This window comes from Entelurus aequoreus, linkage group LG22 (genome assembly GCF_033978785.1).
Source record: "Entelurus aequoreus isolate RoL-2023_Sb linkage group LG22, RoL_Eaeq_v1.1, whole genome shotgun sequence".
NCBI classification, from domain to species: Eukaryota; Metazoa; Chordata; class Actinopteri; order Syngnathiformes; family Syngnathidae; genus Entelurus; species Entelurus aequoreus.
In genome coordinates this window covers 5672360-5696069 of record NC_084752.1, presented here as the reverse complement: position 1 = coordinate 5696069, position 23710 = coordinate 5672360, and the positions used below count along the sequence as shown (strand labels likewise).

General features: G+C 37.0%; 1 long non-coding RNA gene across 1 annotated transcript in view; it reads right to left on the bottom strand.

Moving 5' to 3' along the window:
- Positions 1-848: 848 nt before the first annotated feature.
- Positions 849-23710, bottom strand: part of LOC133639198 (uncharacterized) — a 134472-nt gene continuing 111610 nt past the window's right edge. The window contains exon 5 of the long non-coding RNA XR_009823752.1: positions 849-962. This is a non-coding gene — a long non-coding RNA (uncharacterized LOC133639198). The remainder of the gene's footprint in view (positions 963-23710) is intronic.

Sequence of the window (23710 nt, the reverse complement as noted above, 5' to 3'; positions counted from 1 at the left end):
TCGAGCAAAGCGAGACCAGCTTGCTAGTAAATAAATACAATTTAAAAAATAGAGGCAGCTCACTGGTAAGTGCTGCTATTTGAGCTATTTTTAGAACAGGCCAGCGGGCTACTCATCTGGTCCTTACGGGCTACCTGGTGCCCGCGGGCACCGCGTTGGTGACCCCTGGTTTAGCTGATTGGAGAGCTAGCTTCCGCAGCTAGTGGGTCCATGACGATGACTTCTGTTTTGTTTGGTCAGCCGTTTTACTGCCATGTTACAGGCACCGTTTGGAAACAAATTAAGGTATATAAAACAACATTTACAAAATATTTCTGTGTAAATAACTAATTTCACAAGGTATATATATGCGGCTTATGGTGAAGTGCGGCTAATACCGGGGTGTCCAAACTACATCCAAATGTGGCCCACCGGCATCTTCAATTTGGCCCGCGAGACGCCACAAGTCCAATAAGCAATTTGGGCGCTTTCATATAATATACAAATAGTCAGCGGTCTGATAAATACCATTTTGTCACCATGTGGTGGCCAACAAAAGTGACTCAAGTCAGTGGCAATTGCACATCAATGTAAATAACTTGACAGCATTTGTCTCCTCCAGGCTAGAACTACTGCAACGCACTTCTTGTCGGGATCCCAAGCAAGAACATCCAGAAGCTGCAAAACATACAAAATAGTGCTGCTAGGATCCTGATGACAGTGCGGAAATACGACCACATCACACCAATTCCCAAATCCCTTCACTGGCTTCCTGTTCCACTCAGGATTGAATACAAAGTCTCCCTACTAACCCACCAGTGCCTCCATGGAAATGCCCCCCCCCCCCTCTACCTCAAAGAACTACTCACCCCCAAATCCTCCACTCGACACCTCCGCTCCGGACAGGCTAACCTCCTCCAACCTCAGAGGACAAAGCTTTCTGCTCCGCCGCTCCCAGCCTGTGGAACGCTCTCCCTGACCACCTGAGGGCAACACAGACTGTGGATGCTTTTAAAGGCCTACTGAAATTAATTTTTTTTATTTAAACGGGGATAGCAGATCTATTCTATGTGTCATACTTGATCATTTTGCGATATTGCCATATTTTTGCTGAAAGGATTTAGTATAGAACAACGACGATAAAGTTCGCAACATTTGGTCTCTGATAAAAAAAAAGCCTTGCCCCTACCGGAAGTAGCGTGACGTTGTCAGTTGTTCGTTTCCTCATATTTTCCTATTGTTTTCAATGCAGCTAGAGCGATTCGGACCGAGAAAGCGACGATTACCCCGTTAATTTGAGCGAGGATGAAAGATTCGTGGATGAGGAACGTTAGAGTGACGGACTAGAATGCAGTGCAAAACATATCTTTTTTCGCTCTGACCGTAACTTAGGTACAAGCTGGCTCATTGGATTCCACACTCTCTCCTTTTTCTATTGTGGATCACGGATTTGTATTTTAAACCACCTCGGATACTATATACTCTTGAAAATGAGAGTCGAGAACGCGAAATGGACATTCACAGTGACTTTTATCTCCACGACAATACATCGGCGAAGCTCTTTAGCTACTGAGCTAACGTGATAGCATCTGGCTCAAATGCAGATAGAAACAAAATAAATAAACCCCTGACTGGAAGGATAGACAGAAGATCAACAATACTATTAAACCATGGACATGTAACTACACGGTTAATAATTCTCAGCCTGGCAAAGCTTAACAATGCTGTTGCTAACGACGCTGAAGCTAACTTAGCAACCGGACCTCACAGAGCTATGATAAAACATTAGCGCTCCACCTACGCCAGCCAGCCCTCATCTGCTCATCAACTCCCGTGCTCACCTGCGTTCCAGCGTTCGACGGCGCGACGAAGGACTTCACCCGATCACAGATGCGGTTGGCGGCTAGCGTTGGCTAGCGCGTCTGTGATCCAATTAAGTCCTCCTTGTTGTGTTGCTACAGCCAGCCGCTAATACACCGATCCCACCTACAACTTTCTTCTTTGCAGTCTCCATTGTTCATTAAACAAATTGCAAAAGATTCACCAACACAGATGTCCAGAATACTGTGGAATTTGGAGATGAAAACAGAGCTTTTTGTGTTGGCTTCAATGGGCTACCGATACTCCTGTTTCACTGGCTACGTCACGCGCATACGTCATCATACAAAGGCGTTTTCAACCGGAAGTTTAGCGGGAAATTTAAAATTGCACTTTATAAGTTAACCCGGCCGTATTGGCATGTGTTGCAATGTTAAGATTTCATCATTGATATATAAACTATCAGACTGCGTGGTCGGTAGTAGTGGCTTTCAGTAGGCTTAAAAACCCTTCTTTTTAAAAAAGCCTTTTTTTTAGATGTATGCATACTATTTCCAGCTATTTGGCTGTTCTAGTTTTTTTTTTATTATCATCTTTTTATTTATTTATTTTTTAATACACTCTAGCACTTTGAGGTTGTTTACTCAATGTTAAGTGCTTTTTACAAATAAAATCTATTATTATTATTATTACTTCTACACTCAAATTGGCAAATTGAGCAATCATTCTACTGATTCGGACTTCGAAAAAGAATTTAAAAGACTCAAGCAAAATGCGATTCTAAAAATCAGGAGCACATTTGGAGGGAGAAAGACTGAGTCAGAACATGCGGAAAAATGTAGAAAGAAGAGCAGGCGCCAAAAGTGAGAGAAAAAGAAGGTATGCCGCTGGTATTTTGATTTGTGTCTTCTTCTACTGATGTTTTCCTAAATATCCTTGAGGAAATGCTGAAAGAACATGAGGAAACATAGGCTGGTGGAAGAGCAAATGGTGATTATTTTATATTTCTTCTCTGCACATAATCTTAAACCGATCAGTTTTGAAGTAATCATGAATCAGGGAGACAAACACATGCAATTAAGTGATGAAAATAATAATTTGACGTGCTTTTATCCACACTGTCCATGCGGGGAAATGAGCTCTGGTGCTGGAGATGAGGGGGCGACAAATGGAGTCTGGCGATGGAAAGGGGGCGTTCCAAGTACACTTAGTTATCTACCCATTGCTCAAAAACTGATTAACATTTTGGGCAACGACTTCCTGATTCATTTTTATTAATATATATATATATAATAATAACGTGTTGGGTACATTTCAGTCATCTCGTGTCCAAAGTGTGTTTGTTTTATTTGGCCCGTGACACCTTCTACTTTTTGATTAGAAAACAAAGGAAGAAAAGACAAAGCCTAATTTGTCCCAAAAATTGGACCTGAAAACCAAAATGGCCTTCTACATGGTCATTGATGAACATATGTACACATTTCTTGCAAGATTTGGTAAGTTTTTGAGTGTGCTAAAGCCCTAGTCCAGAGGTGTCAAAGTGGTTTTCACTGAGGGCCACATCGCAGTGATGTTTGGCCCAAGAGGGCCGCTTCTAACAATGAATACTATTGTTACACAATTTTTTCATGCATTTTATTAGTAGATATTTTTTAAAACTAAAATGTAAAAAAAATATGAAATTTCACCTCAAAATGTAGTGTATATTACTAGGGATGTCCGATAATGGCTTTTTGCCGATATCCGATATTCCGATATTGTCCAACTCTTTAATTACCGATACCGATATCAACCGATACCGATATCAACCGATACCGATATCAACCGATATATGCAGTCGTGGAATTAACACATTATTATGCCTAATTTGGACAACCAGGTATGGTGAAGATAAAGTACTTTTTAAAAAAAATAAAAAAATAATAAGATAACTAAATTAAAAACATTTTCTTGAATAAAAAAGAAAGTAAAACAATATAAAAACAGTTACATAGAAACTAGTAATTAATGAAAATGAGTAAAATGAACTGTTAAAGGTTAGTACTATTAGTGGAGCAGCAGCACGCACAATCATGTGTGCTTACGGACTGTATCCCTTGCAGACTGTATTGATATATATTGATATATAATGTAGGAACCAGAATATTGATAACAGAAAGAAATGGGGGGAGGGAGGTTTTTTGGGTTAGTGCACTAATTGTAAGTGTATCTTGTGTTTTTTATGTTGATTTAATAAAAAAATAATAATAATAATTTTAAAAAAACGATACAGATAATAAAAAACCGATACCGATAATTTCCGATATTACATTTTAACGCATTTATCGGCCGATAATAATATATTACTGTAAATGGAAAAACAGTATAGCTGTTTTTATGGTTAAAAAAAAAAAAAAAAGGGCAGCTCAGATGCCAGAATTTTACTGTAAAATGTATATTTGTTTTTTACTGTAAATTAAAAAAAACTGCAATTTTACAGTAACATTCCGGCACCTGAGCTGCCAGTTTGTTTGTTTTTAGCAAAAATCAGCCACTGTAGATTTTTTGGTGTATTTCTGCAAATGCCAAAACGGCACCACAGTTTATTGCAGTAAAAAAAAAGTACAGTTTTTTTTCATTTAGAGAAAAATGCTGTAAAAAACAGTCAATTTCACAATTTTACCATGAAATCTATTGCTACTTTTATGAGTTGACACGTGTTCACCCTTTTGTGTGAAAGGGCTCAGGGGTGAGAGCTTCCACAAACAAACAGTACAGTCATGTGAGTATATACAGTGCATACATGCATATAAAGGTGCAGGTGATAAATGTGCTGCAACGCTTGAATTGTCTTTTTGCATTCACCCCCTAAAAGGAAGGCTGGTCTTCCCATTGATCCCCTTCTGAAATTTGTCAGGCTGTTTTTCCGTACAACACAAACAAAATCAATCACGGGCTGTCACACAAAAGAAGCAAGTGCCTTCTTATCGGCATCCGTAAGTGGCCCCGTCATGAATATTCCTACGGCGTTACAGTCTGTCTCTTCCGGTACATTCCCAACAGGAGTGATGTCAGATTGTGCTCCTATGCCACATGAGAGCTATCACTCGTGTTAATGCCAGACCTAGCTCTGCTTGTACAACATCTGTGCACCTTCTGGGCTTTTGTATGCAAGCAAGCAGATGATACACACTCTCCACACAGGTGGGCCCCCCCGACACAACCTTACAATGAACAAATGATATTCGACTGATGGACTGGAGGGTACACTGCAAAAACTGAAATCTAAGTAAGATTAAAGGCCTACTGAAAGCCACTACTACTGACCACGCAGTCTGATAGTTTATATATCAATGATGAAATCTTAACATTGCAACACATGCCAATACGGCCGGGTTAACTTATAAAGTGACATTTTAAATTTCCCGGGGAACTTCCGGTTCAAAACGCCTTTGGAGGATGACGTATGCGCGTGACGTCGCGAGGTCCACGGAAGTGTTTGGACCCTTTTGGACACAATATACAGAGCTCTGTTTTCTTCGACAAAATTCCACAGTATTTTGGACATCTGTGTTGGTGAATCTTTTGCAATTTGTTTAATGAACAATGGAGGCTGCAAAGAAGAACGTTGTAGGTGGGATCGATCGGTGTATTAGCGGCTTGCTGTAGCAACACAACAAGGAGGACTTTGTTGGATAGAAGACGCGCTAGCGGCGAACTCACCTTGACTTCCTACGTCTCCGGGCCGCCGACCGCATCGTCGATTGCTGGAACGCAGGTGAGCACGGGTGTTGATGAGCGGAGGAGGGCTGGCTGGCGTAGGTGGAGCGCTAATGTTTTTATCATAGCTCTGACGAGGTCCCGTTGTTAAGTTAGCGTCGTTAGCAACAGCATTGCTAGGCTTCGACAGGCATCGAATACACATTAACCATGTATTTACATGTCCAGTGTTTGGTTCTGTGTCTCCTGATAGTAGTATTGTTGATCTTCTGTCTATCCTTCCAGTCAGGGATTTATTTCTTTTGTTTCTATCTGCATTTGAGACAGATGCTATCACATTAGCTCATGCTTAAGAGCTTCGTCGATGTATTGTCGTGGAGATAAAAGTCACTGTTAATGTCCATTTCGCCTTCTCGACTCTCATTTTCAAGAGGATAAAGTATCCGATGTGGTTTAAAATACAAATCCGTGATCCACAATAGAAAAAGGAGAGAGTGTGGATTCCAATGAGCCAGCTTGTACCTAAGTTACGGTCAGAGCGAAAAAAGATATCTCTTGAACTGCATTCTAGTCTGTCACTCTAAGTTTCCTCATCCACGAATCTTTCATCCTCGCTCAAATTAATGGGGTAATCGTCACTTTCTCACTGCTAATATCTTTCGCTCCATTGTAAACAACGGGGAATTGTGAGCAGCACTACCGCTTGTGACGTCACGCTACTTCCGGTAGGGGCAAGGTTTTTTTTTATCAGCGAGCAAAAGTTGCGAACTTTATCGTCGATTTTCTCTACTAAATCCTTTCAGCAAAAATATGGCAATATCGCGTATGACACATAGAATGGATCTGCTATTCCCGTTTAAATAAAAAAAATTCATTTCAGTAGGCCTTTAAATATCTCAAATAAGGGTGATATTTGCTTAATTTCTGTCTGATAAGATAATTCTTTTTATGTTAGAGTGTTTTACTTGTTTTAAGTGTTTTGGTCCCAAATGATCTCAGTAAGATATTACAGCTTGTTGCTGAGATTTGATGAGCTATATTGAGTGAAACATGCTTGAAACTAGAATATCAACTGTTGCAAAGCTGTGTCATCAACACTCACAAGTATAAAACTACTTTTTTAAAGTAATCATTTCTTATTTCAAGCATGAAAAAAAAAAACATGACTTTGACACAATTGTGTCTCATATTAAAACAGATGACAGCCAAATGGACTTTGCTGTTTTATTTTCAATGAAACAATAGAAAATAGGTACTCATATAGTAGTACAGTTGTTATTAGTGAGAATATACTTATTTTAAGGTATTTTGGGGTTCATTGAGGTTAGCTAACTTTACTTGTTTTGGAAAGTCTTGACAAGCCAAATTTTCTTGTTCTATTGGCAAATAATTTTGCTTAGTTCAAATAAAATACCCCTCATTTTTGTATTTTTTTCTTCTTGTTTTTGAACACTGACTTTTTGCAGTGTACTTCCTGCAGGCTCTGCAGACAACGCCCCACGTGGACAATACAGTGGAATGTGTGCGAGCAAAAACTGCTCCGATGATATCCTTGCGTACATACATGTAGTGCTGTCCCGATACCAATATTTTGGTACCGGTACCGGTGCCAAAATTATTTCGATACTTTTCGGCACTTTTCTAAATAAAGGGGGCCACAAAAAATTACATTATTGGCTTTATTTTAACAAAAAATATTACGGTACATTAAACATATGTTCCTTTTTGCAAGTTTGTCCTTAAATAAAATAGTGAACATACTAGACAACTTGTCTTTTATTAGTAAGTAAACAAACAAAGACTCCTAAATAGTCTGCTGACGTATGCAGTAACATATTGTCTACAATATTAAGGACAAGTGGTAGAAAATGAATTATTAATCTAATTGTTCATTTACTGTTAATATCTGCTTACTTTCTCTTTTAACATGTTCTATCTACACTTCTGTTAAAATGTAATAATCCCTTATTCTTCAGTTGTTTGGATACTTTAAATTAGTTTTGGATGATACCACGGATTTGGGTATCAATCCGATACCAAGTAGTTACAGGATCATACATTGGTCATATTCAAAGTCCTCATGTGTCCAGGGACGTATTTATTGAGTTTATTAACATAATATAAATGTTTTTAAAACGTAAGAAGATGTTGTGATGCCAAAAAATATCGATGTAATCATAGTAGTATCGACGAGATACGCTCCTGTACTTGGTATCATTACAGTGGATGACGGGGGCGCAGGAGGGTGGGGCACCGGTACTTTTTAGAAGCGGTATCGTACCGAATATTGCTCATTAGTATTGCGTTACTATACTAATACCGGTATACCCTACAACCCTACATGCATACATAGAATAATGTACATTTTTTAAAAGTTTCATACATTTTGTAAATACTTTACCAATTTTGTTAATTTTTCTTTCATCAATTTTTTAAATTTTTTTTAATTACCGTTTACACTTTTCAAAGTTACATACATTTTGTAAATGCTTATCAATTATTTTATATATTTTGTAAAAACTTTTGGTAACACTTTAGTATGGGGAACATATTGTAAGTAACAAAGACTTAATTAAAAGTTATTTGGACACTAGGGGAACATATTGTAAGTAACAAAGACTTAATTAAAAGTTATTTGGACACTAGGGGAACATATTGTAAGTAACAAAGACTTAATTAAAAGTTATTTGGACACTAGGGGAACATATTGTAAGTAACAAAGACTTAATTTAGAGTTATGTGGTTAGGGTTAGAGGGTTAGGGTTAGAGAGTTAGGGTTAGGGTTGTTGTATAATAAGGCCATGCAGAATAAGGCATTAATAAGTACTTAATAATGACAAATTAAGAGCTGATATGTTACTAATTTGCATGTTAATAAGCAACTAATTAATGGTTAATATGTTCAGCACCCCCAGCGACCCAGAAAAGGGATAAGCGGTAGAAAATGGATGGATGGATGTTCTCCATACTAAAATGTTACCAAATGTTTTAATTAGTTCTGTATTATTTCCGTATCCATTTTTCAAAGTTTCATCAATTTTGTAAATGCTTTACCAATTTTTTTTTAAATTTTGTTAATTTGTCTTTCATCAATTTGTTTCATTTTATTTATTTTTTTAAATTTCTGTGTACACTCTAAGGTTACATAAATTTTGTAAATGCTTCTAAAAAAAATGTTAATACATTTTGTAAAAAATGTTTTATCCATTTTGTTTGATTTCCGTATACATTTTTCAAAGTTTCATCAATTTTGTAAAAATGTTTTATTCATCCATCCACCAGTTGGGTTGCGGGGGCAGCAGCCTTAGCAGAGAAGCCCAGACTTACCTCTCCCCAGCTACTTTGTCCAGCTCTTCCCGGGGAATCCCAAGGCCAGCTGGGAGACAAAGTCTCTCCAACGTGTCCTGGGTCTTCCTTGTGTTCTAATACCGATTGGGCCTGCCCTTAACACCTCCCCAGGGAGGCGTTTGGTGGGCATTCTGACCAGATGCCCGGACCACCTCATTTATTTAATCCGTTTTCTAAAATGTTTATCAATTTTATTTTATATTTTTTTTATTTCCGTATCCATTTTTCTAATTTTCCTCAATTTTGTAATCTTCTTTAATCAATTGCGTAAAATGTTTATCAATTTTGTTTCATTTTTCTTGTTGCCCTATAATTTTGTAAATGCTTCACCACTTTTTTGGGGGCAAATGGTAAACGGTCTGTATTTATTTAGCGCTAGGGACAAGCTTTAGAAAATGGATGGATGGATGGATTATACCTGGAACGATACCCAAAGCGCTTTACATTGGAGGTCACAGTCACCTACTCACACACATGGCAGAAGTTGCCATGCAAGGCGCTAACCACGAACCATCAGGAGCAAGGGTGCACTGCAAAAAGTCAGTGTTCAAAAACAAGAAGAAAAAAAACAAAAATTAGGGGTATTTTATTTGAACTAAGCAAAATTATCTGCCAATAGAGCAAGAAAATTTGGCTTGTCAAGACTTTCCAAAACAAGTAAAATTAGCTAACCTCAATGAACCCAAAAGTACCTTAAAATAAGTATATTCTCATTAATAACAAGTGCACTTTTCTTGGTAGAAAAAAAAGAAGACACTTTTTTGCTCAATATGTTGAAAAATATTCTTAAATGAAGTAAATGCTAGTGCCATTATCTTGACATAATGATATGCGCTCAGCATTACATTTCGTGAAACCAGCAAACTTATACTAAAAACTAATTTATTGTTCTTAATGGAAAGGCAACAAGGCAACCGCTTGTTACTCTCGGGGTCTCCTAGCCGCTCAGGCATATTATATGGTCTAAAAATGCATTTTTCCATCGATAACATGACATCATCGCGCCAAGTGCGTGCTCTTTCAGTCAATTAGTGCAATATATAAAGCCCGGCACCCCAGCCAAAAAAAGTTTATTGTAATTTTGAGGAATTTGCCTGAATGTGCATGAACTATTTCTGTTCAAAATTGTATGAAATGTCAAATGTTTAAATTTTAACTGTCAGTTTACTGTACTGTGCCAACCGTACTACTATATGAGTACCTCTTTTCTATTGTTTCATTGAAAATAAAACAGCAACGTTCATTTGGCTGTCATCTGTTTTAATTATGCGACACAATTGTGTCAAAATCATGATTTTTTTTTCATGCTTGAAATAAGAAATGATTACTTTAAAAAAGTAGTTTTATACTTGTGAGTGTTGATGACACAGCTTTGCAACAGTTGATATTCTAGTTTCAAGCATGTTTTACTCAATATAGCTCATCAAATCTCAGCAACAAGCTGTAATATCTTACTGACATCATTTAGGACCAAAACACTTAAAACAAGTAAAACACTCTAACATAAAATCTGCTTAGTGAGAAGAAGTATCTTATCAGACAGAAAATAAGTAAGTATCACCCTTATTTGAGATATTTAATCTTACTTAGATTTCAGTTTTTGCCGTGTGACGTGTCTTGCCCAAGGACGACCGTGATTAGGATGGCGGGAGCTGGAATCGAATATGGAACCCTCAAGTTGCTGTCACGGCCGCTCTACCATCTGCGCCACGCCACCCTAACTTTTTTTTCTTAATTTTGTGAAAATGTGTCTAATTATTTTTTATTTTTGTATACATTTTTCAAAGTTTCACCAATTTTGTGAAACACTAAAGGTCATATCAATCTTGTAAAAAAAAATGTAATCAATTTTATTAAATTTTTCATTAATTTCTGTATACATTTTAAAAAGTGATATCAATTTTGCAAATTAGTTTTTATTGTTTGTAAAATACAAGGTGATATTTTGGACCGTTTGTTCCAGTAACAACCACACACATTCCCATTCTGCATAGTCTTGTTCATTCAAGTGTGCACGGAGCAGCCAAAATGTCCCCACATTAAAGCACGAGGCGAGAAAGACAAGCTCTCTACTGATGTGGTTGTTCTTAAAAGGCGAGGTTACATGAAGGTAAAGCAACGGGCGAAACTTTTTTATTTTTTTGTCCTGATGATATCTGGAGTAGTTTCAAGAGTCTAATGTGTAAATGATAGAGAGACGTCCAAACGGCATGTGTGGTCGCACACAGCTGCTACCACACACAGACTGTACACACACACACACACACACGCACGCACACACACACACACACACACGCACACGCACACGCACACACACACACACACACACACACACACACACACACACACACACACACACACACACACACACACACACACGCACGTCAAGTCAGTGATTGGATTCTTTGGTCTTCAGCAGGTCAATCAGTGGAGGACTTTTTTTTTTTTTTTTAAAGTCCTGCAGGCTGTGATGCTGGGTGTCCTTCTGCTGGGAGGCCAGAATGTGACCTGTTCCTGGAACTTGTCAATGAATGCAGGTCTTTGCAAATGTCGAAAAAGTGTGTGTGTGTGTGTGTGTGTGTGTGTGTGTGTGTGTGTGTGTGTGTGCGATTGGTATCTCAATTCGAAACGAAACTTTTGTTATGTAATTGTGTTTTTTGGTGCCTTAAAGGCCTACTGAAATGATTTTTTTTTATTTAAACGGGAATAGCAGATCCATTCTATGTGTCATACTTGATCATTTCGCGATATTGCCATATTTTTGCTGAAAGGATTTAGTAGAGAAAATCGACGATAAAGTTCGCAACTTTTGCTCGCTGATAAAAAAAAAGCCTTGCCTGTAGCGGAAGTAGCGTGACGTCACAGGAGCTAGTATTCCTCACAATTCCCCGTTGTTTACAATGGAGCGAGAGAGATTCGGACCGAGAAAGTGATGATTACCCCATTAATTTGAGCGAGGATGAAAGATTCGTAGATGAGGAACGTTACAGTGAAGGACTTGAGAGGCAGTGATGGACGTATCTTTTTTCGCTCTGACCGTAACTTAGGTACAAGCTGGCTCATTGGATTCCACACTCTCCTTTTTTTATTGTGGATCACGGATTTGTATTTTAAACCACCTCGGATACTATATCCTCTTGAAAATGAGAGTCGAGCACGCGAAATGGACATTCAGTGCCTTTTATCTCCACGACAATACATCGGCGAAATGCTTTAGCTACGAGCTAACGTGATAGCATCGTGCTTTAACTGCATATAGAAACAAAGAAATAAACCCCTGACTGGAAGGATGGATAGAAAATCAACAATACTATTAAACCGTGGACATGTAAATACACGGTTAATGCTTTCCAGGCTGGCGAAGGTTAACAATGCTGTGCTAACGACGCCATTGAAGCTAACTTAGCAACGGGACCTCACAGAGCTATGCTAAAAACATTAGCTCTCCACCTACGCCAGCCAGCCCTCATCTACTCATCAACACCCGTGCTCACCTGCGTTCCAGCGATCGGCAGAAGGACGAAGGACTTCACCCGATGCGTTTGGCGGCCCGGAGACGTAGGAAGTCAAGGTGAGGTCGGCGGCTAGCGCGGCTAGCGCTCTAACAAAGTCCTCCTGGTTGTGTTGCTGTAGTCCGCTGCTAATACACCGATCCCACCTACAACTGTCTTCTTTGCAGCCTTCATTGTTCATTAAACAAATTGCAAAAGATGTCCAGAATACTGTGGAATTATGAAATGAAAACAGAGCTTTTTGTATAGGATTCTACGGGGTACCATAACTTCCGTTACTCTGACTTCGTCACGCGCATACGTCATCATACCGCGACGTTTCAGCCGGATATTTCCCGGGAAATTTTAAATGTCACTTTATAAGTTAACCCGGCCGTATTGGCATGTGTTGCAATGTTAAGATTTCATCATTGATATATAAACTATCAGACTGCGTGGTCGGTAGTAGTGGGTTTCAGTAGGCCTTTAACATCATGGCTTCACGCAGGTGTACACAAACCTATTCAACATTTGTCCAGTACATTATTGCCCGAATCACCCTCCTCTAACTCCACCCTATCCCCATGGCGTGTGTGCCGTTAGCGATGTTTCGCTTGCCTATCAAAAAGGCTCTCAATGTCAACTCTGTCAGGCACTTCAGTCGTCGGTGATAAATCTGGCCGATAGCGCATGTGTGTGGGTGGCACGACCGCTCTTTACTTGGGTGGTCAAATTTGGTTAAGTTCCAAGGTGTTTCATTTCCAAATCAAATAATTCAGCCTATAAAATGTATGTTGTGAGGTAAGTGCCAGGTGTTATATTTACAGCATTCAATACCACGGAAGCCAAAATTGTGGAATTCCATGCAAATAAAGCCTTTGGCGTTTCTTCAAGCAGCCTACATATGGATCAGAGAGCGGAAAGGCTGAGTGACAGACGGGGCAGCGAGGAGGAAAAGGAAAGGCGCCAATGAGTGACGCGAACCCTCGACCTCCCGCCATAAGAAGTCTTCCAAAGTTCAAACTGCAGCGATTACAAGCTGAGCTGGTATTTAAAAGTGGCCCTGACGACTGACCTTTCCCCGCAGGCCCACGCCGCGCAGCGTATGCACGTAAAACTAATAACCTCCTAAAGGGTTTTTATGCCCACCACTTCCATATAATGTAGAACCACCTTGGTAGTCAACCACTAAGTACTCAAAACTACAAAAAAAAAACTTTAGGAGACATGCTAACAAACAACAATGGAGGAGAACTAAGGCATACTGTATTCACTTCTTTAAAGACACACATTTTATCCAAGAGGAGACTGAGGGCACACAGAAAAAAGACCCTAAAGGCCCAAACAGGTAAGAGAAATTGTATGTTGTAGTACTAACAGTAAAAGCAGTAGTAATAGCTGAGACAAATAATAATGTCAATGGAAGATAATGAAAGTCTCATTAGTATACTTCTATGAGGACAACACATTTATCCCAGAGGAGACTGAGGGCAGAGAGAAAAAATACCCTAAAATCCTGAGCATGTAGTAGAAATTGTATGTTGTAGTACTGACAGTAAACGTAGTAGTAATAGCTGAGACAAATAATAATATCAATGGAAGAGAATGAAAGCCTTATTTATATACTTCTATGAGGACAACACATGTATCCAAAAGGAGGCTGAAGGCAGAGAGAAAAAAGATCCTAAAATCCCGAGAAGGTATTAGAAATGTATGTCATGGTACTAACAGTAAGAGTAGTACTAAAATCAGAGACAAACAACAATGGAAGAGAATTTGAGCCTATTTTATATACTTCTATGGAGACACACATTTTATCCAAGAGGAGACTGAGGGCAGAGAGAAAAACGATCCATTTCAGGTACTAGAAATTGTATGTTGTAGTCGTCGTCGGCGGTCACTCGAAACGAGTATGACTGTCCTCCGTAGATGGAGGACGCCTGTGCGTGGAATCTTTTAATGTGGGGAGACTGGTGCACGGTCAGCCACCACACAGTCCTTGGCATTGAGCGGGCCAGGGTCCAGTGGCATGGAAACCAAGACGACTGGGGACCCGTCTTTGCTGCAGCCTTCATCCGCCTTCCCAGCCGTTGTGGTGCATTCCGCTGCCGCCATCTTCCGCCTGGTCCACCGTTGAGGCGGTTTTCACTATTCGCCCATAGCTGGGGTTATTTACCCATAGCTGGGACAGGGGTTGACTGGGCACCAGGGCATGTCCACACACCGGTGGGCCTGCATGCCCCGTCTCTGGGGCCCCCTGCTGCTCCGAGATCCCGTACAACTTAGCCTGGAACCGCGAGGTTCCAGTTACCGTGTGTGGCCACGAGGAGGCATGTACGAGTCTTGACAATGGAGAGGCTATGTACCGGCTGAGGAGGCTTATGCACTCGGCTCCTCTTTTCGCCCTCTGAGACAGAGGGCTAGCCGGCGGCACTAGCTGAAAGCAATGAGTATCAGGCAGAAGCAGCATGCAGCATAGCAAGCAAAAGCGGCATGCAGCATGCACTAACTACAGGTACTACTACTCCAAGGCTACTGCACTAGACGCATCACATCGCCCTGTGCGATGTTTTCTGCACACACACACATGTTGTAGTACTAACAGTAAACACAGTAGTAATAGCTGAGACAAATAATAATATCAATGGAAGAGAATGAAAGCCTCACTTATATACTTCTATGAGGACAACACATTTATCCAAGAGGAGACTGAGGGCAGAGAGAAAAAAGACCCTAAAATCCCGAGAAGGTATTAGAAATGTATGTCATGGTACTAACAGTAAGAGTAGTACTAAAATCAGAGACAAACAACAATGGAAGAGAATTTGAGCCTATTTTATATACTTCTATGGGGACACACATTTTATCCAAGAGGAGACTGAGGGCAGTGAGAAAAAAAATCCCGAGCAGGTACTAAAAAATGGTATGTTGTAGTACTAACAGTAAACGCAGTAGTAATAGCTGAGACAAATAATAATATCAATGGAAGAGAATGAAAGCCTCATTAATATACTTCTATGAGGACAACACATTTATCCAAGAGGAGACTGAGGGCAGAGAGAAAAAAGACCCTACAATCCTGAGCAGGTACTAGAAATTGTATGTTGTAGTATTAACAGTAAAAGCAGTAGTAATAGCATAGACAAAATAATAATATCAATGGAAGAGAATGAAAGCCTAATGTATATACTTCTATGAGGACAACACATTTATCCAAGAGGAGACTGAGGGCAGAGAGAAAAAAGACCCTAAAATCCAGAGCAGGTATTAGAAATGTATGTCATGGAACTAACAGTAAGAGTAGTACTAAAATCACTTGACAGATCCTATTTGTTCTTTTTTGTTTGTTTTTGTCCTGTGCTGTCACTGAGTAAACCCATTTTATCCAGGAGGAGACTGAGGGCAGTGACTAAAATAGAGTTTTGCAGCCACGGGATAAGCTAACAATAGCCGTGTGTCATTAAATGCGCCAATAATGACAGTTGCTACAGCTTGACCTTGGAACGGACCATTTACATTATTTACAAGGGCAAATCTGAACAGATGAAAAAAATGAACATTAGAAGGAATGCAATGAATGTTTAAAAAAGTGTGTGTGTGTGTGTGTGTGTGTGTGTGTGTGTGTGTGTGTGTGTGTGTGTGTCAATCGACATGGGGTTTAGCTGTGTAGGTGGGCAGGGTCAGGGGTGGCCTGGTGGGGTTCTGGAGCCAGCGGGCCCTTGCCATTGTTCAGGCCGGAGGAGCCGAAAGGGGCCAGTGAGTATTGATGCCAAAGGTATTGCCTTCTTACAGTAGGGGGTTAGCACTGACTGTGTGTGTGTGTGTGTGTGTGTGTGTGTGTGTGTGTGTGTGTGTGTGTGTGTGTGTGTGTGTGTGTGTTCTTGTATTTTTACCCTTCTTGGGACATCAAGAAGGAAAAGTATCTTCCATATGAGGAGATGGAACAAGTGATGACATAAATCCGGGTCCCAATAACATTGCATCTAATAGAGCAGGGGTCACCAACGCGGTGCCCGCGGGCACCAGGTAGCCCGTAAGGACCAGATGAGTAGCCCGCCGGCCTGTTCTAAAAATAGCTCAAATAGCAGCACTTACCAGTGAGCTGCCTCTATTTTTTAAATTTTATTTATTTACTAGCAAGCTAGTCTCGCTTTGCTCGACATTTTTAATTCTATGAGAGACAAAACTCAAATAGAATTTGAAAATCCAAGAAAATGTTTTAAAGACTTGGTCTTCACTTGTTTAAATAAATTCATTAATTTTTTTACATTGCTTCTTATAACTTTCAGAAAGACAATTTTAGAGAAAAAATACAACCTTAAAATTATTTTAGGATTTTTAAACACATATACCTTTTTACCTTTTAAATTCCTTCCTCTTCTTTCCTGACAATTTAAATCAATGTTCAAGTAAATTTATTTTTTTTATTGTAAAGAATAATAAATACATTTTAATTTAATTCTTCATTTTAGCTTCTGTTTTTTCAACGAAGAATATTAATGATTAAAATTCAAAAAAATTATTCTGGCAAATCTAGAAAATCTGTAGAATCAAATTTAAATCTTATTTCAAAGTATTTTGAATTTCTTTTAAAATTTTTGTTCTGGAAAATCTAGAAGAAATAATGATTTGTCTTTGTTAGAAATATAGCTTGGTCCAACTATGTTTCAAAATTTAATTGTCATTTTTTTCGTGTTTTCTCCTCTTTTAAACCGTTCATTTAAGTGTAAATATCATTAATTATTAATAATAACATAGAGTTAAGGGTAAATTGAGCAAATAGGCTATTTCTGGCAATTTATTTAAGTGTGTATCAAACTGGTAGCCCTTCGCATTAATCAGCACCCAAGAAGTAGCTCTTGGTTTCAAAAAGGTTGGTGACCCTTGTAATAGAGAATGTCTCATTTGCACCCCTGCTGGTGACATCTATCAAAATGAGGGTGGTCCCAAAAAGGAGGGATTTTTCAAATTGACTGTGTGTCGCTTTTAAAAGTGCTCCCCCTCTGGCCAACATATGTAATAACAAGTGTGTGTAAAAATGTTAAGTACTCCCCCTCTGGTCAACATATGTAATAACAAGTGTGTGTAAAAATGTTAAGTACTCCCCCTCTGGTCAACATATGTAACAACAAGTGTGTGTAAAAATGTTAAGTGCTCCGCCTCTGGTCAACATATGTAATAACAAGTGTGTGTAAAAATTTGAAGTGTTCCCCCTCTGGCCAACATATGTAATAACAAGTGTGTGTAAAAGTTTGAAGTGCTCCCCCTCTGGCCAACATATGTAATAACAAGTGTGTGTAAAAATTTGAAGTGCTCCCCCTCTGGCCAAAATTAATAAAAATAATAAAATAAATATGTTTATGGAGACATTTTGTAATATCTTGCAGTAAATTAAAAAAACAAAAATAAACCAAATAAAAAAATGAACTAAAAGCAGTCTTTTTCTCACAATGTGTCGACTTTTTTCTTATAAAATTGGGAGCAATTTCTCATATTATTTCTGTTTCTGTAATATTGCAATATTTTCTGGTAAAAGTATTACTTTTTTATGTAAAATTATAATTTTTTTATGTAAAATTATAATTTTTTTATGCAAAATGGTGACATTTGTCATATAAAATTCTGACTTTGTATGACAATATTGCCAATTTTTTTGTTGTTCTTGTTTAAACAGTGACATTTTTTGAGTAAAATTATGACTTTTGTCATAATTTTGCCAAGTAAAATTCCGATTATTATTATAATATTGCCAACATTTTTAAGATTCCTTATAAAATTGTTACTTTGGTCAAATAAAATTACGACTCTTTGCATAAAATTGCCCAAATTTTAAGCTTTTATTGTAAAATTGCGACTGTTAGAGCAAAATTCTAAGTTTTATCATGATATTGCACGAATGTTCAGTTTTTCTTGTAAAAATTTTGACTTGCCTTGAGTAAAATTACGACTTTTACTATAATACTGGCAAAAAACTACGTTTTTCTTGTGAAATTGTGACCTTCTTCTTGCGAAATTCCAACACATTTTTAACAACAAGCTTTTTTATATTTGCATAGTATGTATATATTATTAATGTTGTAAATGCAAATCTTTATATATCTAGAAAGGGTGGTCCTAAAGAGGTAGGCATTTTTTGCAGGTCTCAAAAAAGTAACAAATACAAGAAAGTGTGTGTTCTTGTATTTCTACCCTTCTTGAGACATCAAGAAGGAAAAGTATCTTCCATATAAGGAGATGGAACAAATGATGACATAAATCATGGTCCCAATAACATTGCATCTAATAGAGAATGTCTCATTAGCACCCCTGCTGGTGACATCTATCAAAATGAGGGTGGTCCCTAAAAGGAGGCATTTTTCAAATTGACTGTGTGTCGCTTTTAAAAGTGCTCCCCCTCTGGTCAACATATGTAATAACAAGTGTGTAAAAATGTTAAGTGCTCTCCCTCTGGCCAAAATTAATAAAAATAATAAAATAAATATGTTTATGGAGACATTTTGTAATATCTTGAAGTAAATTTAAAAAAACTAAAATAAACCAAATAAAAAAATTGACTAAAAGCAGTCTTTTTCTCACAATGTGTCGACTTTTTTCTTATAAAATTGGGAGCAATTTCTCATATTCTTTCTGTTTCTGTAATATTGCAATATTTTCTTGTAAAATGATTACTTTTTTATGTAAAATTATAATTTTTTTATGTAAAATTATATTTTTTTAATGCAAAATGGTGACATTTGTCATATAAAATTCTGAGTTTGTATGACAATATTACCAATTTTTTTGTTGTTCTTGTAAAACAGTGACATTTTTTGAGTAAAATTATGACTTTTGTCATAATTTTGCCAAGTAAAATTCAGATTATTATTATAATATTGCCAACATTTTTAAGATTCCTTATAAAATTGTTACTTTGGTCAAATAAAATTACGACTCTTTGCATAAAATTGCCCAAATTTTAAGCTTTTATTGTAAAATTGCGACTGTTAGAGCAAAATTCTAAGTTTTATCATAATATTGCACGAATGTTCAGTTTTTCTTGTAAAAATTTTGACTTGCCTTGAGTAAAATTACGACTTTTACTATAATACTGGCAAAAAACTACGTTTTTCTTGTGAAATTGTGACCTTCTTCTTGCGAAATTCCAACACATTTTTAACAACAAGCTTTTTTATATTTGCATAGTATGTATATATTATTAATGTTGTAAATGCAAATCTTTATATATCTAGAAAGGGTGGTCCTAAAGAGGTAGGCATTTTTTGCAGGTCTCAAAAAAGTAACAATACAAGAAAGTGTGTGTTCTTGTATTTCTACCCTTCTTGAGACATCAAGAAGGAAAAGTATCTTCCATATAAGGAGATGGAACAAATGATGACATAAGTCCCAATAACATTGCATCTAATAGAGAATGTCTCATTAGCACCCCTGCTGGTGACATCTATCAAAATGAGGGTGGTCCCTAAAAGGAGGCATTTTTCAAATTGACTGTGTCGCTTTTAAAAGTGCTCCCCCTCTGGTCAACATATGTAATAACAAGTGTGTAAAAATGTTAAGTGCTCTCCCTCTGGCCAAAATTAATAAAAATAATAAAATAAATATGTTTATGGAGACTTTTTGTAATATCTTGAAGTAAATTTAAAAAAACTAAAATAAACCAAATAAAAAAATTGACTAAAAGCAGTCTTTTTCTCACAATGTGTCGACTTTTTTCTTATAAAATTGGGAGCAATTTCTCATATTCTTTCTGTTTCTGTAATATTGCAATATTTTCTTGTAAAATGATTACTTTTTTATGTAAAATTATAATTTTTTTATGTAAAATTATATTTTTTTAATGCAAAATGGTGACATTTGTCATATAAAATTCTGAGTTTGTATGACAATATTACCAATTTTTTTGTTGTTCTTGTAAAACAGTGACATTTTTAAGAAAAAATTATGACTTTTGTCATAATTTTGCCAAGTAAAATTCCGATTATTATTATAATATTGCCAACATTTTTAAGATTCCTTATAAAATTGTTACTTTGGTCAAATAAAATTACGACTCTTTGCATAAAATTGCCCAAATTTTAAGCTTTTATTGTAAAATTGCGACTGTTAGAGCAAAATTCTAAGTTTTATCATAATATTGCACGAATGTTCAGTTTTTCTTGTAAACATTTTGACTTGCCTTGAGTAAAATTACGACTTTTATTATAATACTGGCAAAAAACTACGTTTTTCTTGTGAAATTGTGACCACCTTCTTGCGAAATTCCAACTAATTTTTAACAACAAGCTTTTTTATATTTGCATAGTATGTATATATTATTAATGTTGTAAATGCAAATCTTTTTATATCTAGAAAGGGTGGTCCTAAAGAGGTAGGCATTTTTTGCACCTCTCAAGAAGGTAACAAATACAAGAAAGTGTGTGTCTGTGTTCTTGTATCTCTACCCTTCTTGAGACATCAAGAAGGAAAAGTAGCTTCCATATGAGGAGATGGAACAAATGATGACATAAATCATGGTCCCAATAACATTGCATCTAATAGAGAATGTCTCATTAGCACCCCTGCTGGTGACATCTATCAAAATGAGGGTGGTCCCAAAAAGGAGGGATTTTCAAATTGACTGTGTGTCGCTTTTAAAAGTGCTCCCCCTCTGGTCAACATATGTAATAACAAGTGTGTAAAAATGTTAAGTGCTCCCCCTCTGGCCAAAATTAATAAAAATAATAAAATAAATATGTTTATGGAGACATTTTGTAATATCTTGCAGTAAATTGAAAAAACAAAAATAAACAGAATAAAACAAATGAACTAAAAGCAGTCTTTTTGTCACAGTGTCAACTTTTTTCTTATAAAATTGGGAGCAATTTCTCATATTCTTTCTGTTTCTGTAATATTGCAATATTTTCTGGTAAAATTATTACTTTTTTATGTAAAATTAGAATTTTTTTATGTAAAATTAGAATTTTTTAATGCAAAATGGTGACATTTGTCATATAAAATTCTGACTTTGTATGACAATATTGCCAATTTTTTTGTTGTTCTTGTAAAACAGTGACATTTTTTGAGTAAAATTATGACTTTTGTCATAATTTTGCCAAGTAAAATTCCGATTATTATTATAATATTGCCAACATTTTTAAGATTCCTTACAAAATTGTTACTTTGGTCGAGTAAAATTACGACTCTTTGCATAAAATTGCCCACATTTTAAGCTTTTCTTGTAAAACTGTGACTGTTATTGAGCAAAATTCTAACTTTTATCATAATATTGCACGAATGTTTAGTTTTTCTTGTAAAAAATTTAGACTTCTTGTAAAAAACTCAGTTTTTCTTGTGAAATTGTGACCTTCTTCCTGCGAAATTCCAACAAATTTTTCTCAACAAGCTTTTTTATATTTGCATAGTATGTATATATTACTAATGTTGTAAATGCAAATCTTTATATATCTAGAAAGGGTGGTCGTAAAGAGGTAGGCATTTTTCGCAGGTCTCAAGAAGGTAACAAATACAAGAATGTGTGTGTGTGTGGTGGGGGACCCCACGAGGGGGGCGTGTAAGGCAAAGTAATTACACATGATATAGGGCCAAAAGGGAGGAAATTGATTAAAGAAAATGAGTGACCAGGAAGTATGTCAAGGATTTTGTTTTCCCTTTCAATTAAAGTGAAACGTCTCAGTGGTGGAACTGCATATGGTGGAGGGGAAAAAAACATGGCGGGGCGATGGGGGGTAACTCCAGAGGTGATGTTGATGGATGGACTCGCCGCAGCAAAGGCGAGGAGGGACACATCCATCTACTTCATAGCTCAGTCCTATGATGTCATCAAAGCCAGGGAGTTAAAAAGAAGAAGAGCCCTTCACTAACCTCCTTTATAGTAAACGTCCATCACACTCCACAGACACTCGCTGCATAGTAAAGTTAGGACAGTGGACTCTGCTCCTGCATGGCACGCTGGGTTTTACTGCGTGGAAAATCCCCAAGTGTGCCCGCAGAATCTCATAGTTGTGTTTTTATCCGACTTCAACAAACAAACAATTGATTGATTGATTGATTGAGACTTTTATTAGTAGGTTGCACAGTGAAGTACATATTCCGTACAATTGACCACTAAATGGTAACACCCGAATAAGTTTTTCAACTTGTTTAAGTCGGGGTCCACTTAAATTGATTCATGATACAGATATATACTATCATATATACTATCATCATAATACAGTCATCACACAAGATAATCACATTGAATTATTTACATTATTAGAAGAAACACACAATAACAAGAAAAACTCACTGCATCTATTTTTTTAAACTCTTATTTGTCTTCATTCAACTGAATTGTCACTTATATAATATATAAAGGTTTACTTGAAATAGGGACAGATACAGAAACATATATACTGTATTTTTCGGACTATAAGTCGCAGTTTTTTTCATAGTTTGGCTGGGGGTGCGACTTATACTCAGGAGCGACTTATGTGTGAAATTATTAACACATTACCGTAAAATATCAAATAATATTATTTAGCTCATTCACGTAAGAGACTAGACGTATAAGATTTCGTCGGATTTAGCGATTAGGAGTGACAGATTGTTTGGTAAACGTATAGCATGTTCTATATGTTATAGTTATTTGAATGACTCTTACCATAATATGTTACGTTAACATACCAGTTGGTTATTTATGCCTCATATAACGTACACTTATTCAGCCTGTTGTTCACTATTCTTTAGACATTTTAAATTGCCTTTCAAATGTCTATTCTTGGTGTTGGCTTTTATCAAATACATTTCCCCAAAAAATGCAACTTATACTCCAGTGCGACTTATATATGTTTTTTTCCTTCTTTATTATGCATTTTCGTCAGGTGCGACTTATACTCCGAAAAATACGGTATTGTATTTATTACACACCAGCTGTTTGATTGTAATGTACATTTTAGTTGTAGTTTTCATGAACAACTTTGGAGGTGTTGGAATCACCATGTAAAATTGCTAGTGCTAATTAGTAGCATGTCTATGGCGGAGACAATGTAAATTAACATCAAGCTAGCAAATTTCGAAAACGTGGAGCCTTACTGTACTTTTAGGGCAGTGGTTCTTAAAGGCCTACTGAAATTAATTTTTTTTTATTTAAACGGGGATAGCAGATCCATTCAATGTGTCATACTTGATCATTTCGCGATATTGCCATATTTTTGCTGAAAGGATTTAGTAGAGAACAACAACGATAAAGATCGCAACTTTTGGTATCTGATAAAAAAAAGCCTTGCCCCTACCGGAAGTAGCGTGACGTAGTCAGTTGAAAGGCTCCTCACATTTTCCTATTGTTTTCAACGCAGCTAGAGCGATTCGGACCGAGAAAGCGACAATTACCCCATTAATTT